Source organism: Uloborus diversus, chromosome 4, assembly GCF_026930045.1.
Source record: "Uloborus diversus isolate 005 chromosome 4, Udiv.v.3.1, whole genome shotgun sequence".
NCBI classification, from domain to species: domain Eukaryota; kingdom Metazoa; phylum Arthropoda; class Arachnida; order Araneae; family Uloboridae; genus Uloborus; species Uloborus diversus.
In genome coordinates, this window is record NC_072734.1 from 181,118,166 (window position 1) to 181,136,372 (window position 18,207).

An 18,207-nucleotide genomic window follows, 5' to 3' on the forward strand; every position below is an offset into this window, starting at 1 on the left:
AATTTACAACCATGCCGAGGCTAACGAAATATTATAAATTAAAGCTCGAAAAAGCATTTAAATATCACTATTAATTTTTTTCCCTCCTTACTAGAATCGAAAGACAAGAATATATATTTACAATTAAAACATTTCATTAAGAAGTAAAGAAAATTAATATTTTTGCAAGAGTAGCCCGAAAATAGCAATTATTCAGGTATGTCGTCTTCCTCATTAGCGATATATTTAAAAAACAAATTAATCACGGAACATCATTGTTTTTTTTTTCACCCCTTTGTTTTATGTGAGTGTTCTCAAAAGAAACATTATTACTTTGAAGCACAAATGGAATTGCATCAAACAAAAAAGCTGATTGAAATTATTCCTTCAAATGCAAGCAGATCTTTGTTATATGGGTTAAAAAAAGACATTAGCAACCCAAAGAAAGTCTCCCCACGTATCGATTCGTACTCCTTTCTTCCGCTAATGGTATCGAGAGTACTTCGTTATCCTGATTTTTTTTATTTATTTCCTTCCTTAAGTGAACAAGTTTCCTCTTCTGAAATCTAGTGCCGTCTAATAGCATTAAGGGGACCGCATCACGTGATACCTTGGCTAAAACGTTAAATGACTTCTAAGTGTGTTTTGGGGTGCGCTTTCTCATCGGCCTGTATTGTATATCGGATTCCAATAGCTTCCGAGAAGACAAAGTAGGCAAAAGTATTAAAAAAAATACATGTGTATGGGACGACACAGAAGTTCATTTGTTATAATTTATAGTTATTCGTGTTTGTATGGACGTATTTATATTTTCAATAATAAAGAGTTATACACAAATTCTTGTACTGATGAATAAATTTCATTACTTGCATAAACTTCATAACTATTTCAGTTTTATACAGTCGACTTTCAATAAATCGGAGCCTTATATTTCGAATATTGTTTTATCTCGAAGTTTTCATTCTTTCCCAAAATAACTGAATGTTTTCAATACAAAGTTGTCTCTATATCTCGAATGGGATTCTTTTAAGTGGAAGTGTTTACGAGAGTTTCGTTTCCATTTTATGTTTAAGAAAGCAACCGAAATAAAAATATTTTTTCTTCTTTTTTTTTTTTTTTTTTGCTTTCATACAGTATTTTGTTTATGAGCTTGCGTGAGGGGGATACTTTATTTTGAATGAAAAATGGGTTTCTTTTTGCCATGGCTAACGATCTAAAATTTTATAGCTGGCAAATTTCTGAGAGAGTTAAAATTATGGAAAAAAATGAAAAAAGTAGCCTTTATTTTCTGGCTGGCTCAAATAATCTGTTTTTAGAACAAAAAAAACGCTTTAAAGCAATACGAACGGAAATCAAGAGAAAAGGAATTGGACCTACGACATACAAACTTTATGGCGTTTTAAGATGCGATAAAAAATGTAATCAGTCGAAATTTACTTCTTTTTTCGAAGTAACATGACAAAATTTATTCTCTGTAAGGATAATTTTACGAAGAACTAATTATTAACTTTGTCCAAACGATAAGTTTTTTACCCTCGCTATTATACACTATTCTTGAAAAAGAAAATAAAAAATATTCTTTAGACCAGTGGGAAAGAAAGTTTCGGTAATTCGAACTAGCGATTACTCGAAAATTTTACCTGTGTGTGTGGATGAGTTAGGTCTTTACTTTCTTCAGTTTCTATTTTTTTCTTAGAGCGCCACAGCAATCAGATTGAGTCATTCATATACGAAAAAAATAGCGCTTTAAATGTAATTGATTCTTCAGTCATAACGTTAAGTATGTGCTTTTACAGTATTTATTCAACTTCATAACGCTGTTCGCTCATATTTCTACTGATTATTTCCGTGGACTGTTCAAGGATTTCACAGATTTTTATCCACTTCCTTAGAAAATCAAGTATCGTTGTCGACAGGTTTCCTGAAATGCAACATGTTGCAAGAATGCAGACCTTTCTCTGTTGTAAAAAATATTTTTAGCTACCCGTATAAAGAATAACTGTGCGTATTTACGTTTGAGCTGGTGCGTTTTTCTTATATCGAAAAAAGTGTTTTTTTTTTTTTAATTTTAGTTACAAGAAGACAAATGAAATGAGAAAAATTCGACAGTCGTCGTAATTAGGCCATTCCATTTTCCCCCCCGAAATTTTACATTAATTCAAGTTGAATTTTCCAATTTATCAAGTTACTACCATGGGTATTAGTTTAGCACATGCACAAACATTTCTAATAATTGCTTGGATTTTTTTAACTTACCTCATACATTTGTAAATGCACAAAAGTTAACGAAGCATTTGAGGCATCCATTAATTTTAGAAAGGAATAAAACTAGATAAATTTACATAAATGTGTTTTTATTTCTTAAGCGGCTGCGGTAAAGGCACTGCCTTTTTCGGACCAACTGCGATCTCCCGTAATAGCACCCACTCTTTAACGTAGCACCACTTTTGGTGGGGAACCATTGCTACGGGAATTTTGGTGCCCAGTTTCTCTACTAGATGGAGGAATCCGGGCTCTAACCGATGCGGAACTGCACTAGGAATTTAATTTTGTCAATAGATAATCCATACCAAACAATCATTCTAAGAATCTTTTACATGCCGTATAATCGTACGACATGGACGCTGTGGATTCTTCGTATTGCATAAACGTAATAATTTACCATGCACATTGATGTATGTATATATTTACATAAATGTAATAACGTATAATAACCATTCATAAATTTTTTCAACGCAAAATGTTTTATTACATTTTTTTTCATGCGTGGCATAAGCATTATTGCTGACAGTTGATATTTTTCTTTTCTTCTGCAATATTTAATGCGCATTCTACTCATAAACAGTTTTGGCTTCAGAAAGCTCGAGAACTTCAAAAACTTCCATAAGATGAGTGAATGAAAAGGCATCTCTAAAGACGAATTTGTGGCGGAGAAATTCAGGACAAAATGCTTTCGTTTTACATAAAAGCCCATAAGAATACCTCAAGAAAGAGAATCTGCTTTTAACATCGTCGATTTTTTTTTCTCTACCTCTTTTGCAGAACATGCCTTGCGATGCGATAAAACGTCCCATTTTGCATTCCTCGACAAAGAGGGGAGAAAAAGTGCCCCAGAACAAAAAAATATTGAGGTAAAAAAGTCAACAGAAGAAAAGTGTAAATGGAGATATCTTTAAGCATCCACTCCATAAAATTTAGGCCAGATGATTTCTACAGATTTGTACTTGCTTTTAGAGGAAAGTAAATCTGTTTTTTTTTTTTTTTCTCTTTGTCAGTTGAGAAAGAAAAGAAAGACAATATTCAATTCCATTATGAAAAAAAAAGAAAGAAAATTTTAAAGTATTTTTTTCACTATTATTTCGATTTAACGTTTAATAAATGTTTTTAATAAATTCCTATTTAATCAAATCTTACTTCCGTTAATTGTTAAAAAAAAACAAAAAATAAAAAAAAACTAAACATAGTAATATTAATTTATTCAATTACTTAATTTCTATAGATTTGTCCTTGCTTTTAAAGAAAAGTAAATCTTTTTTTTTCAGTTGAGGAAGGAAAAAAAAAGACAATATTCAATTCCAGTAGGAAATAAAAGGAAGTTAAATAAATATAATTTTGAAGTTTTTTTTTTAACTATCATTTCGATTTACCGCTTAATAAATGCTTTTTATAAAGTCCTATTTAATCATATCTTATTTCCGTAACTTGGGGGGGGGGGGATGAACAAAGTAATACTAATTTATTCATCAATCTTTTTTTTGATAACAAGAAGTGTCAAAAAGTATATTCCTAAATATTACTTTTGTTGCTTCAAAAGTCCCTTATTTTCCTAAAAACTTGACTTTGTCAATAACCAGATTAATTCATTGTTTTGCTACTAAATATTGGAAGGGTTAAGGTAAAAATCTGTAATCTGCAGTTCACTACATGTACTTGAAGAAATTATACTGACTAATGATAACGCTGTGCTGAGGGTATCTACGAAAGCAGTTCATTATACCAGAAATTTAATCAACCTTCTACTTCTGTTATTTGTATATTTTTATTTACTAACTTTCTATAGATTTGTGCTCGCTTTTAGAAGAAAGTAAATCCGCTTTTTTTTTTCTTTTTTTTTTTAAGTTGAGAATGAAAAAAAAGACAATGATCAATTCCAGTAGGAAAAAAAAGAAGTTAAATAAATATAATTTTAAAGTTTTTTTTTTCACTATTATTTAGATTTAACGCTCAATAAATGCTTTTTATAAAGTCCTATTTAATCAAGTCTTACTTCCGTAAATTGGAAAAAAAAATAGACATAGTAATACTAATTTATTCATCATTTTTTTTTTTTTTTTTTTGATAACAAGGAATGTCTAAACGTGTCTTTCTAAATATTACTTTTGTTGCTCCAAAAGTCAATTTCTTATTTTCCTAAAAAAGTGATTTTATCAGCAACAAAACGAATTGATTATCATGCTACCAAAAATTTCGAAAGGTAAAGGTAAAAATCTGTAAACTACAGTTCACTTCATGCACTTGAAGAAATTATACTGACTAATGATAACGCTGTGCTGAGGGTATCTACGAAAGCATTTCATTATACCAGAAATTTAATCAACCTTCTGCTTCTGTAATTCATTTATTTTTTATTTACTTCATTTCTATAGATTTGTACTTGCTTTTAAAGGAAAGTGAATCATTTTTTTATTATTATTTATTATTCAGTTGAGAAAGGAAAAAAAAAGAAGTTAAATAAATAATTTTAAAGTTTTTTTTTCCATTATTATTCCGAATTAACGCTTAATAAATTCTTTTTACGAAGTCCTATTTAATCAAATCTTGTTTCCATAAATAGGGAAATAAACTAAACATAGTAATACTAATTTTTTTAACCATTCTTTTTTTTTATAACAAAGAATGTCTAAACGTGTCTTTCTAAATATTACTTTTGTTGCTTCAAAATTAAATTTCTTATTTTCCTAAAAACGTGATTTTATCAGTAAAAAAACGAATTTATTATCTTGCTACGAAAAATTGGAAAGATAAAGGTAAAAATCTGTAAGCTACAGTTCACTACATGCATTTGAAGAAATTATTCTGACTAATGATAACCCTGTGCTGAGGGTATCTGCGATAGTATTTCATTATACCAGAAATTTGATCAACCTTCTACTTCTGTTATTTAATTATTTTATTTATTTATTTATTTCATTTATTTACTATTTTTTTTTAGAACTTACGTCATAACGTAACAGCTTTATTTGAAATCTGCTTCAGTTCTACATTTAATCCTTCGTATTGTTAAATTTAATGAATGCAGGTAGAAATATAAGCTCATTAAGGCTATGTATTCAAACAATAGTTCGAGCTTCATAATAAACTAATTAGGCTAATAGTTGCAATGGTAAAAGTATGAACTTATTTGCTCCAAACATGAAGTTCTTGTTAGTAATTCATTGAATAATTTTTAAGTTTTGAAATGAATAATGATAATAATGCGTCTTCGCAACATGTGTAGTTAAAGTGGAGAAATTCTTTGCTATTGTCATTTTTATCTGCTATCAGCATTGATGCTACACTTCTCAAAAAATAATTTGGTATGTTTTATGGACAATTCTACGAGTAATTGACATTTTCCAAGCAAAAAAGTGTGTATTTTGTAACATTCAACAAAAATATACATTGTTTAAATGATTTCTCCACGATTGTTGCATTTTTTAGCTGAATTTAATGATATAGTTGAATTTTTGAAATACATTTTGAGTGGCATTAAAAAATTATCAAAATCACGTTAACTGACTGGCACGGTTCTTTTAAAAATGCTAGTCAGTTACAGTGTTTTTAACAAATTTTAAAAAATCAATCAATTTATATTTCGAGAATTCAATTAGACCATTCATATTCATATTAAAAAACACAATAATTCAGGGGAAAAGATCGTTGGTAGAACGTAAATTTTGTGTTGAACGTTGCAAAATACTTAATGTTTTGCTCTAAAAATGTTAATCAATTACCCGTGGAATTCCCCATATACATAACGTGTAAACATATTTTGAAATAAAATAAACTAATAAATATTAGAAATCATATTCTAATTACAGGAATGATAATATTTTTGTCAGCTATCCAATTATTTTGTTTGCATTTTAATACATCAGTTTAAGAACGATTCTGTTTGGCAAATAAGATACATTTTCCCCTGCACAAGAAAAAAATGAAAGGGTTAGAAAATTCTTTTTTATTATTTCTCATTTCTAATATTCTTGAATAAAATACAAGGGAATGAAATATATAAATTTAGAAATACTTGCTGCCTTTTCAAACAGACCCATTACTGCTTCGAATTGTGAACCAACTCCGCTAGTCACAATTTATCAACTGATCTCATAGACCAGCTTTTATTTATCCCCACACCCTTGTATAATTCCTTACACCCCCTGTCGCTATTTGAAAAAAAAAAAAAGTCTGAAGCTTTTTCTATTTAACTTGCTTCTATTACTCTTTTCCATTTCCTTTTTCCCTATTGTCCTTTTTGTATCGACAGTTGCTGCTGCTGTGCCAGTCTGCGGGATAACTATTCATCCCGAAGCACTTAGGCTTAAAAGGTTTTGTGAATGAGCACTTTGAAGCCGATGAAGATATTTCTGCCCCTATGCTATTGTCCCTACCACTGTCGCTGAGAATTTATTGGCTATCTTTACTAATACACAATGTGAAGTGTAGGGATGGAAGAATTTTAAAGAGCGGGAGATAAAGAAAAATTATCATGCGGAAGGAGATAGAAAAAAAGGCGTTGCCGAGTAATGACTTATTGGTATTCTGATTTAATGCTATTTGGGAATATGACGGCAATACAAGAAGCATTTTATTGGTGACCTTAGAAACTTCTGGTAAAAACTTTTACTGAGTCTGATATGTGGCCTATTTTAATTTCTGAGAATAAAATATATGATATATTCTTCTCGTTAGGATAACGGAAAATATTTACTTTACTAAACATCTCAATATTCAAGATTGAAAAGAAAAACAAATCTAGTCTCAAAATGTTGGTAGTTATAGAAATTTGAGGCAGCGAGATGCAAAGTGATGTAAGTGGACTTCTTAAAGTTTAACTTAAAACGGAAACGGAATTAAAATAATAGTTACATGTTCAATGAAAAGTTTGTAAAAATCATGCTGTACAACAACCACTACTGGGTGTTTTGTGCATTACTTTAGCAGTACCCAAAATTAGTATCGGGATTGTCTGTCAAGTGAGTGTTTAAAAGAAATTTTTAACAAAGTTCATCAAAAAAAAAAAAAAAATGCTGTGTAATTCCGGAGTAGATTTTGAAGCGAGATTTAAAAAAAGAAAAAAAGAACGAATGCTCAGCAATCTGGTCAACTTGTTTATTTTTTCAGTGAAATAGTTGGTCTTGATATAGAATATAACTTAGTAAGAAAATATATTGAAAATATCAGTAATGAATTGACTGATATCGATAGAGATGTAGATTATACCAATGAATAAGTTTGAAACTACACGTCTTCAAAGCATATGCAAGAGATAAGAAACTTTATCAAATACTTTTAAGGAATATTTGAAATTTTATTAAGCTACTGAAGTCCTTTTATTTTTGTATGAACATAAAAAAAACTGCATTTGAAATTGTCCCCCAAGAACAAAACACATATCTGTTATGCATTATTTTGAAAGGAAAGTTTTTTTATTAGGTATGTTATTTTTTAAACATTTTGCCGTTAATATCTCACTAATGTACCTGTTCGTCTCCTTTGCTATTGCATAAGTGATGGTTTACTGCATTATGAATTTTAACTTTTATAATGTTTGACATTTGTGCAATAGTAACAAAGCATTTCAAAGCAGTATTTTTAAACATCTTATTGCATGTCTTTCTATTTTTTACTATACTAAATTTGTATATAAGATACAAAAGATGTCAAGACGCTTGACGAAATCATCCAAGTTTATTGTAGAAGGATGAAAATGTACTTGTAGAAGTAGAAGTGCCAATTAGAAGGCATCATTTTTGCGTAATACTAACGTTCATTAAGTTAGAAAATACGAAAAATTACTGTGACGTATCAAACGTATAACAGTCTAGTACATTATGTCCAATTGATGTTTAAACGGTCTTTGTTTTTCAAGAAAAATACATTTAACCAACTAAAGAAACACAGATCTTATGCTGCTTTTGTAATCCGATTTACGAATGATTTACCAAGTGCCTAAAATGGACAAACTCGACATCAGACGACAATAATAAAAGAGAAAGTTAGCGTTAACAATGACAGACTGCTCTACTTAACGTCAAACGCTTGCTCCAAATAAGAACATAACAGTAAAGAATTGCATCATTCCTTTCTTCATGATCCTTTACTTTAATTTAATGGTGTATCAAGTACGATTTTTTTCTTGCGGCACAGAGCTAAATATGAGCTGTTGAATTCCCTTCATGTTTTGGAGTTAAATTGCAATTTTCCGTTGCGACAAAGTAGCTATTTTATAATATCTTGCCGTGGGAAGGTAAAGCACTGTATCTGATTTTTGTTTGTGTTTCTTTTTTGTATTGCTTTTTTATCACCTATTATACTTCAGCTATGTCTCAGGAACTCATATCTGCAGTTACTGCGCTTAAAATCCAAGGCAGTAGTGGCTTTTGATATGTAACGCATCAAAGTTAAGTTATTTTTATGTTAATTGTGCGTTTTAAACTTTGCTTCTTTTTTTCTACTATCTCATTAAAAAAAATGTCCTATTTAGCTTAGTTAGTTTCAATTCAACGAGTACGAAAATAAATCCCGTCGCAACGAACTTCAAGGGACCACAAATTTTGTTCGTTGTAACGGGCATTTCGTTGTAGTGGAAATCAAATAATGTAATGGCAATTATATAGGGACTGAAAATGTGTTTCGTTGAAACGGAAATTTCGCTGTATTGGTATTAGTTTTAACGGAATTTCACTGTACTTATTCCTAAACAGAGTGCTCTGAAAGGGGTAATTCCCAATTTTATTTTCAACATTATGTTACATGTGGGGAATTTTTGTTATAATACACTGTCACACCTTGAAGTCCTAAGGATCATACAATTCAGTTGATTGAATATTACCCAGACTATTTCGATTAAAATAGGTACTGAACATAGGAACTTGGAATGTACGAGCTCTATTAAGAAGGGAACATGGGCAAGTAAAAGGTACACTGGACAAGAGAAATGTCTGTGCAGTAAAAGAGAACAGAATTTGGAGAAGACGATAAAACTTTAAACTTCAATTAAAAAAGCTTTTAAACGGATGGATTGAATCGGAAACTTTTTTGTTATTAATTAATTAATTTAAACATTGGATGGCTATATCTCCCAAATGATTAATATTTATTTTTATCGATTTTTGATCGAGAACTGAAATAAATATTTAACCAGTTGCCAAATGACAATAAGAAAGCCAGCTTTGCTTTGTACAGTGAAATTTCCTACTGCGATATGTCAATTGAGAGTAGATAAAACGTGATGGAGAGAATGAAGCCTTCATTTCTTGAAAGCAACGGTTTTAGGTCCCGAGATATATTTTAAGGTAAAGTAGTGGAAGGTTCACACAAAACTTGTGTTCTGTCGTCATAGTTGAACCATGAGACCGGATCGATGCTTAAGGTTTTCCTAACCAAATGATCAGAAAGTACCGTACCTAGGAAAATTTGTTTCTCGGCTGTAATCCATCTGAGTTTCGGCAACAATGTCAAGAATACTTTAAGGATTATCTAACTAATCAGTACAGTATTAAAGGAAAATATGATGGAATTTAACGACGAAACAAATTTTATTTTCGTCCAAATAAATTACAACAGGGTAGTTCTGTACAAAAAAAATATCAGTGCAGTGGAAGATCTTTATCTTTGGTGGAAAGAACAAATTAGGATATATGTGAAGTTAAAAAAGTTTTGGTTCAAATATCAAACCGCTAATCGATCGGAGTTGGCTTCCCATACTGATCGGCTAGATTACAGTAACGTGGAGGCTTGGCGACTTAGAATATAAACAATAGAGTTGCACGATCATTTGTTTACATTTTAACAATACTTTTAATGCAATTCATTGTATTTTTTGTTTATTTGGCGAAATATTTCAAATTGCAAAGAATTGCTTTTCGTTTTTAAAGAGTTTTTAGTCATTTTAGTCGAGGAATGTGTTTATTATACATTGGGAGGGGGGATGAATGAGTGATTTTTGCTTATTCAGAGAACTGTTTTTACATTTATCGTTTCTCTAAACGATATACTTTCGATTGTTTCATTCTTTTTCATATGGGGGTTGTTGCAGCGGGATTTCCTGTTTTATGTAGATGGGTACTTAGATTTTTGCACTTCATATTTGAGGACGCTTTTTATCTTTTGAGTATGACTGAAAGAACAAACCTTCAAGTACGAGAGTATGCATTAGATAAATCAAGTTATAATAAATATACGAATTCTGACACCATAGCTGCTTAAAACAATTTTTTAATTCTTTTTTTCTACAGAACGGTTCAAACACTTGATAGTTTACCAAATTTTTTTAACTTTTCAGTTTACAAAGTTTGAACAGAACAACGTCTGTCGGGTCCTCTAGTATATATATATATATATACATTTTAGAATTTGGCTCCACCTATTAATAAAGAAACATGCCCTACGATACTTAACCTCAAAATACCGGATTGATCTCATCTATCAAGAGCATATTTTATTCAAAAAATTAAAGCTGATTAAAAGAAAATTAACAGGGTAAGATTTTATTAAAAACATCAAAGTATTCGCAAGATGTATGTTTTTTTTTTTTTTTTTTTTTTTTTTTTTTTTAATGTATTTAAGTAGTGCATTACAAGCAGTAAAATAATCATATAAAATAATTTAAAAAAATGAAAACACAAATACATAAAAGCATGAAAAAAGAACTTGACTTAGCTAAGTAAGCATCATTTTAACTAAAATTTTTACAACTTTCTCATTTCTAACGATTCTGACTTGATAGATTTTTCAGAAACGTGCAGAGCAATGCTTAAAGTTGTAAATCCACCAAAGCAAAATTTAACGCTTGTATGTTCTTTTTTAGCTCAAAAGTCTCTTTTTATGAAACACCGCACAGAAAAAAAATAATACCATTCTCTAAATTGTTAGGAATTTTTATTACTAGAGTAATTTTCAGAAAAGAGGGTATTTTGGAATGTTTCCAGGAATGTGCTGATATTCATGTTATGCTTGAAATTTTTCAACAACAGTAGTTAAGGAGGCATTATTCTTGCCATAAATAATTACGCTATTATGTTGGTAGCACCAGAAAAATTGTTCTTACGCGCATTTTGATGTTCCGTGTTATAAATTGTTTCCTTTTGAAATCCCTAATAATGAAGCCAAGGAAAGAAATTGTCTTCTTCTTCTGGAATAAATAAGACTCTAATTTGAGGGTTTAACTGAATTTTATTAAATGTAGGAAATTTTCATGGCAATTAACTTGCACTGCTTTAAATGAATTTTGAAGATAATTAACAATGGGATATGTTACATCTAGTTTTTAGACTATAGTTTAATAAAGATTTATATTCATTATATTATTTAGAATGAGGTTTAACTAAAGTAAATATTTTTGCAGAAAATTTATTATAACATCTGACTATAAAATAGCAGTATTTCTTACTGATTTCATTTGGAGCTTTGACCCAGTGACCTGACCAGGTAAAACCACTTACAAGCAATGACGACTTTTTTTGAATAACGTAGGCGATTTAACTAAAAGAAGATAAAAGTATCCAAATCCTTACAATGAAAATATATACGCAGTTGCTTTTTTGGGTGCAAAATTGCATGCATTTATGATTTATTTTTTTAAACTCGCTAATATCAGAAACTAGCATCGCACGGAGATGCCCGTGCTAAGAGTATATAGGAAGTCCGTTGAATAAAAATAATCCATGATCCCTTCCATCCCTTCTGATGTGAAATGATCGTTTTTCTGCGACTAAAATGGGGAAACACATTTTCAAAAACCAATTTGAGTCTCTCTTTTGAATTTAGAACTGTTCGCCAAAACACATAAAAATATTAATATTAGCTTTAAAACTCAAAAAAAATCCTTCAACTCTATAGTTCATCGCTTAACGCGCCAAACAATAACGCTACCGTAATCCTGACCTTTAGCGAGTGAAGTGGTTTTTTTTCTAAATTTTAAAATGTTTAAAGATGAAATGAAAACGTTATAAAGAATAATAACAATTGAATAATACGACAAATGAAGTTATTTATTTAGAATAAGTAACTATCTTCAATTATAAAAACAAAAAATGAGTTAGTAAAAGTAAAGAAAACAAAATCAAATAGAAAAAAAAAATACAAAATGAAATTATGTGCAGTCCCACAATAGAGTAGATATCGACACTGTCGGCCAGTGCCCTCTCGAGTTAACTTACCCTGTCATCTATTAGGAATTCATAGAACTAAACTAACCCCGCCATCTATTATGAATTCATTGAGCCAAATAATTAATTAAACATTTAATTTGAAACTACAAATATTTTGCGATTGCGGTCGAACGGTATAAAAAGTATCCTTTTTCAGTCTCCTGGTTATATATATATATATATATATATATATATATATATATATATATATCGCGGAAAAAAGGTCTGATAACTTAGGAAGGAGGATAAATTAATACGTTTAATAACCATACATACTTATGCACAGAAGGCTTTAATAAATGTAATCAAACAATTTTCTTAAAAAAAAGTCGTAAAAAAGTGCATTTTTTGATGCTGAATCCCCCCTCCTCTAATTTTGTTCGGTCAAGGAAGATGTCTCATTGGACAGATCACCTCCTATGTAGTGAGTGGGTCTTGGTTTTACTTCTTTCCGCAACCATTGGTGAGGCATAACTATGCCTCTATAGTTAATTTTAATTAAAAATTGACGAGAGTAGGGTTGCAATAAAAATGCAAAATTTGTCATTTTTACTTTTTCTCCAACACAGTTGTTGCTGACCTTTAACCTTTTGGATCTTAATAATAACATAACAAAAATATACTAGAAGTACATTTTTTTTTCATATCGCAAATGTTGCTAAATAATATAGTACGCGTCACTTCCATCTTCTCAATTTATTTTAAGGAATGAGTCATTTTCTCAAATGGGGGTCTTACAAGGGTACTTACAAGGGTCATTCGTTCGAGGTTGGACTATACAAACATATGAACTCAAGTTTTCTTGTACTTCATTTTTTTTTCGAAAAATATTACATTGAGCCAAATATCAACATATAAAGTGATATAATGTTAATTAGTTGAGATCGAACACGATATACCATTAAAAAATGAATGCTTATTATTTTTTCATGCTTTTTCGTCATAGGCATTGAATAGTACTTAATGTTCTAAATCTGAATGGACCGAAAACCTGAGGCGAAAGATAAATGATCCCAGATTATTGCAATATAGATGTATCGGATGTCTAATCTATTTGGACATATGATAGCTTTCTTATGACCACCTTCATATGATATTCAGTGCTTATATTCCCATTTCCTCGACTTGAACAACAAAAATCACTGGGGGATACATCCTTATTTCCTGTCGACTTACATGATGTATCAGAAGGTTTTTTGGACGCGTCTAAAAATATTTTGCTGCACAATTTATTAACTTAGGTCATTAAATCTAAACATTTAAATGTTAAATGTTTTTGTGCACGCATTTGTTTAAATTTAATATAAAACTGGAAAAAAAATGAACGAAGTTATGCGCAAAAAAATTACAATTAGACGTGTTACGATTTTTTCTGAAATGTTCATCAAAGTTTGAATTTATTGGACGAAGTCATATGGAAAATGTAGTCTTTGTGGGAAAGGGAAGAGGAGGTGGAGAAGGAGACACATGTGTTCTCGGTATGGGTAACTAAGAGATCTTGAAGTAAAAAGTCTTGAAATATTCTCGATTGATAATTGTACTAGTCCTAACTTCAGTAAGTTACCACCCTTTTGCCAGGGCTAAGGCAGAAAGACATGAAGTACACCGCCAGCTCAGTCATCCCAGCCGAGGACTGCAGTTTCGTGCTTATTAGCACTCATCAGCCCGGCATAGAAAGTGACTGAGCTGGAGGAGAAAAACCATTTAAGGAAGCCAAGAGTGCCAAACAATGGCTTCCTTAAGAGGTTTTCCCACCTCCACTTTCTATGCCGGGCTGATGAGTGCTAATAAGCACGAAACTGCAGTCCTCGGTTGGAATGACTGAGCTGGCGGTGTACTTCATGTAGTCCTACCTCATTGAAAATCTTTTAAAATCAGCCGTTTTAAGTTTTGCTAGTGACATATAATTTATCAGTTGTATATCAGGTCTTCGCAAACGTCTGCAAGTAAAAACACAAATTAAACTAACTAATCATCAAAACTTTATTATTGGATGAAGCTTCAGGTAAGTTGATAATAATGTTCTTGTTTTTTTAATCCAACGAATTTTTCAAATTATTTTTCGCAATTTTTCACTTATGAACGCATACTTAACTCTAGGGCATATTTAAACAGTTCAGAAGTGTCCCTTAATCATATTAAGATTACTGCCTAACTTCAAAGTGAAAAAAGAGGTGTAAAAATTTTTAACTATAATTTTTCTGCAGTCAATTTATGAAATTTTAACTGTGTTCAAATATTTAAAATTAAATATTCCTTATTAACAACATAAATATTTATATAAGAAAAAACTTTTTTTTATTCTAGATATTTTCATTTCACCGAAAATTCAAATTTAAAATCAGTTATAAAATGCATTCATATTAAAAGCGTTTCTTTCTGTTCTATATCGAGTACAAAAAGTTTGGATGAATTGTTTGACAAGTTATTCGTTAGTAAAATGCAGATCAGAAATTCCGCCAAAGCTTAAAATTTAACTGCTAACTGGAATTTGGGATTGTTTTTTTTTTTTTTTTTTTTTTTTTTTTTTGTCAAAATAGGGTTACGTTTCAATTCACAGAATATGCTACAAACACTTACATTTCATTCATAGAATAGATTAAACTCAATGTGTAATCATATATTTGCATTATATTCAACATTCAACCATCTTGTATTCATTAACTAAATTATGATCAGATATAATGATGAGGGATGCATAATGTTGTGAACTGTTTAGGGGAGGGAAGTCATGACCTGCATGACCCTCCCCTTGCAAAGCCTCTGCCTTAATCATGCTCACATGGGGTTATATTACTTGTACATATGGCCCATAGAGCACATGTGTACAGTTGTAGACTTTCTTCCCTTTATTTTAATAAATTAACAAAAAAAAGGGGGGGGGGGGTTAAAGAACCTCAAAAAAAATTTAATTACAAAAAAAGACAAATACAATATAGGCATTGTTTTTCTTTTTTTTTTTTTTTTTTTTTTTGAGAAATTTCTAATATGTTTTACAAATGAAAAAATAAAACTAATTGATCACGCAAGTCTCTCTTTTCCCAAAGTTTTTAAAATCAGATGAAAAAAAGAATGAGCCAAATAGTGAACCCCAAAATGCAGATTTGAAAACAACTTTCCATAATTTAAAATGCATTTTCCTTTTCCACCTGCCTTAAATTCTGTACTTTGATAAATTTGCAATTTTGTTTGTTCAACGACAAAATCACGCTTAGTAATATAAAGAGCTAAAAGCCACAGCTGCTGAACTCAGGAAAACAAATATAGTTTATTTCCATTTATGAAAATTTTTCTCATGAGATCTTTCTTGAAAAATCCCTTCAATGAAAAACCTAAAAGAAAACTGTTGTTTAAAACAAATAGGTTAGCTAAAAGGTTTCCGAAAACACAAAATCAATTATTCGCAGTCACTTTGAACTTCTTAACTCTTTACCTCCTGCGTAAACCGCGCTTACTTTTGTTGACTGCTTTAAAATTACCCATGAGGTTATCTTGTTCTGGGCTTCTACCGTGGGTGTCTTCAGGTAAACCTCTTATCTGAGGAGTTGTGTTAATTGCCAGTTTTAAAATATTGCAAATGTTAGCCGTTTTATTTTGATTCTATAAATCTTCAGAGACTGATTTTTCCATATTTTGAAATCTATAAAAGTTTTGATTTTTTTTAAGTAAAAATGAAGAACTAAAAGAAAATGCCTCTTGGTTTGTTCGAAATTAGTAATCGACATCGATGGCGATGTTTATGTTAAACCATCAATTTATTAATTTCGATTTTGTTTTGATTGATGTTTTGTGTTTCGTGGTTTTTTTCCCCCCAATGTCGATGTTACAAATTTAAACAATGATTCTCAAAGAAGAATATCCGAAAACTGTAGTTTTGAAAATACTTTTGATTCAAGATACAGCATTAAAAAGTGATGTCCGAATTCATCCTATTTTTGACATTTTTCCAGTTCATTGGCGAATAAAGAAAAGTAGACAAACTTCGCTTCCCTAAAAATAAAAAATGTGATGCATTATAACAGAAAATATCTAGTAGTTATTCCCAAAAAGCTTTAAATAAATATTTAAGTAATGAATGCTGCTTTCACTATCATTTATACTTTAGTATTTTTTCTTTAAATTTAGTTTGAAACTGTAAGGATGGGTCACAGTTTCTCTATATATTTTTTGTTATAAATTATGCGTATTATTTTATAGATAGCTGCTGTTTGGTTGCTTATTTTATTCAGTTTGAAAATAAAAACTGTTTTTAAGTTGGTTTAATTATATACATGTTTTTTTTAATACTTTGTGTTTTAAAATTGATGTCAATATGTAAGTTTTTAAATTTTTGTTTCGACCTTTCAAAGAAAAAGCTTGAAAGCTGTATTGTTCTGCAAAGTGTCATTATAGTTATATATTTATTCCTAAAGTCAATGATTTTAACACTTAAGCTTTTTTTTTTACAAAAAATCCATAATGCACTATAAGTAACACACATTCCAAATTGGCGTGTGATTTAACTTTTTTCTTTGAGCATACATATATATAGATATTGATTTTAATATATATTCTGTCGACATTTTGATTCTTTGAAAAACGTTTGAAAAAGGAAAATTATAAAATGTTATTCAAACATACTCTTCAAAATAAGATTCATATAACTGTAAGGCTTCTACCAAAGACGCAAAATAATCAAATTTTGTAAGCGAAAAAAAGCCTTACAAACACTTAGACCTTTCGTCTTCTATCTAAGAACTAGTAAAACATAGCAAAAACCAGTGGACAACTGTTTTAAGAACATGAAAGCAGTTGAGCCTAACGTCGCTGTGCTAGAGAGGTAAACTAGTACCCTAAGCCGTTTTTTACCTTGCTTCCTCTCTCTCTCTCTCTCTAACTCAATATTAATACAGAACAAAATCCACTTGTAAGAACAACATACAAACTCTACAAGTACGTTTCTTTAACAAGTAGTAAATTCAGGCTGATACTTGTCCTTAGATTTTGTAAAAAGAAAAAAAAAACTTCTGAGGTATTTACTAGAGAAATATAATTTTTGAAATTAACTTTTTTAATGCACAATTTTCCAATTAACAGCGATTTGTCACATTTTTTAAGCCCATGTATCAAAATGATGATATGTTAAGTAATCAATTTGGTATGGATATCTTTTTTTATTTATTTTTTTTTTCAAGAACTTGATCTATGCTTGTTTACGTTTTTATTTTGATAATCATTTGATATATTGTCTACATCCATAAATACAACCAAGCCAGCATATGCAGCAAAAAAAAAAAAAAAAAAAAAATGCAGCTATAAATAGTTTGGCATAAAACAAAAACAAATCAAAACATTTTTTCCAAAAAGAAATGTTTGGCAAACATTAAATTAACAAACTAAATTTTAAGACTGACTTTAATTGAAAAAAAAAACATGCTTCAAAACCCTAGATTACTTTCAAAGATACTCTTTTTTTAAAACACTTTATCTAATAAATAGTGGAGAGACATCCGAGCCTTCTAAATTTAATATCAAATAAGGAATTGCTATTTTGTTGTCTTAAGAAAACACACCACCAAAACGCGCTAACTAAAAAACTCAAAAAACTAACATGCGAGTTTCGTTGAATGAAAAACAAAGATCGTCACCAAAGCTCAAATTCTCGTCAGTGCCAGCTGGTTTTGACGTCACAGCTGCAGTGAAGGATAGCAAAAGTCTCATCTTGTTATTCCAAGAATTCCAGCCCAGAAGAATTTCTATAAGATGCAAACTGTTTTCTCCTTGGGGCAGATTTATATTTTATCTCTTCCCGACAAACTTTGCCTAAAATTTGAATACC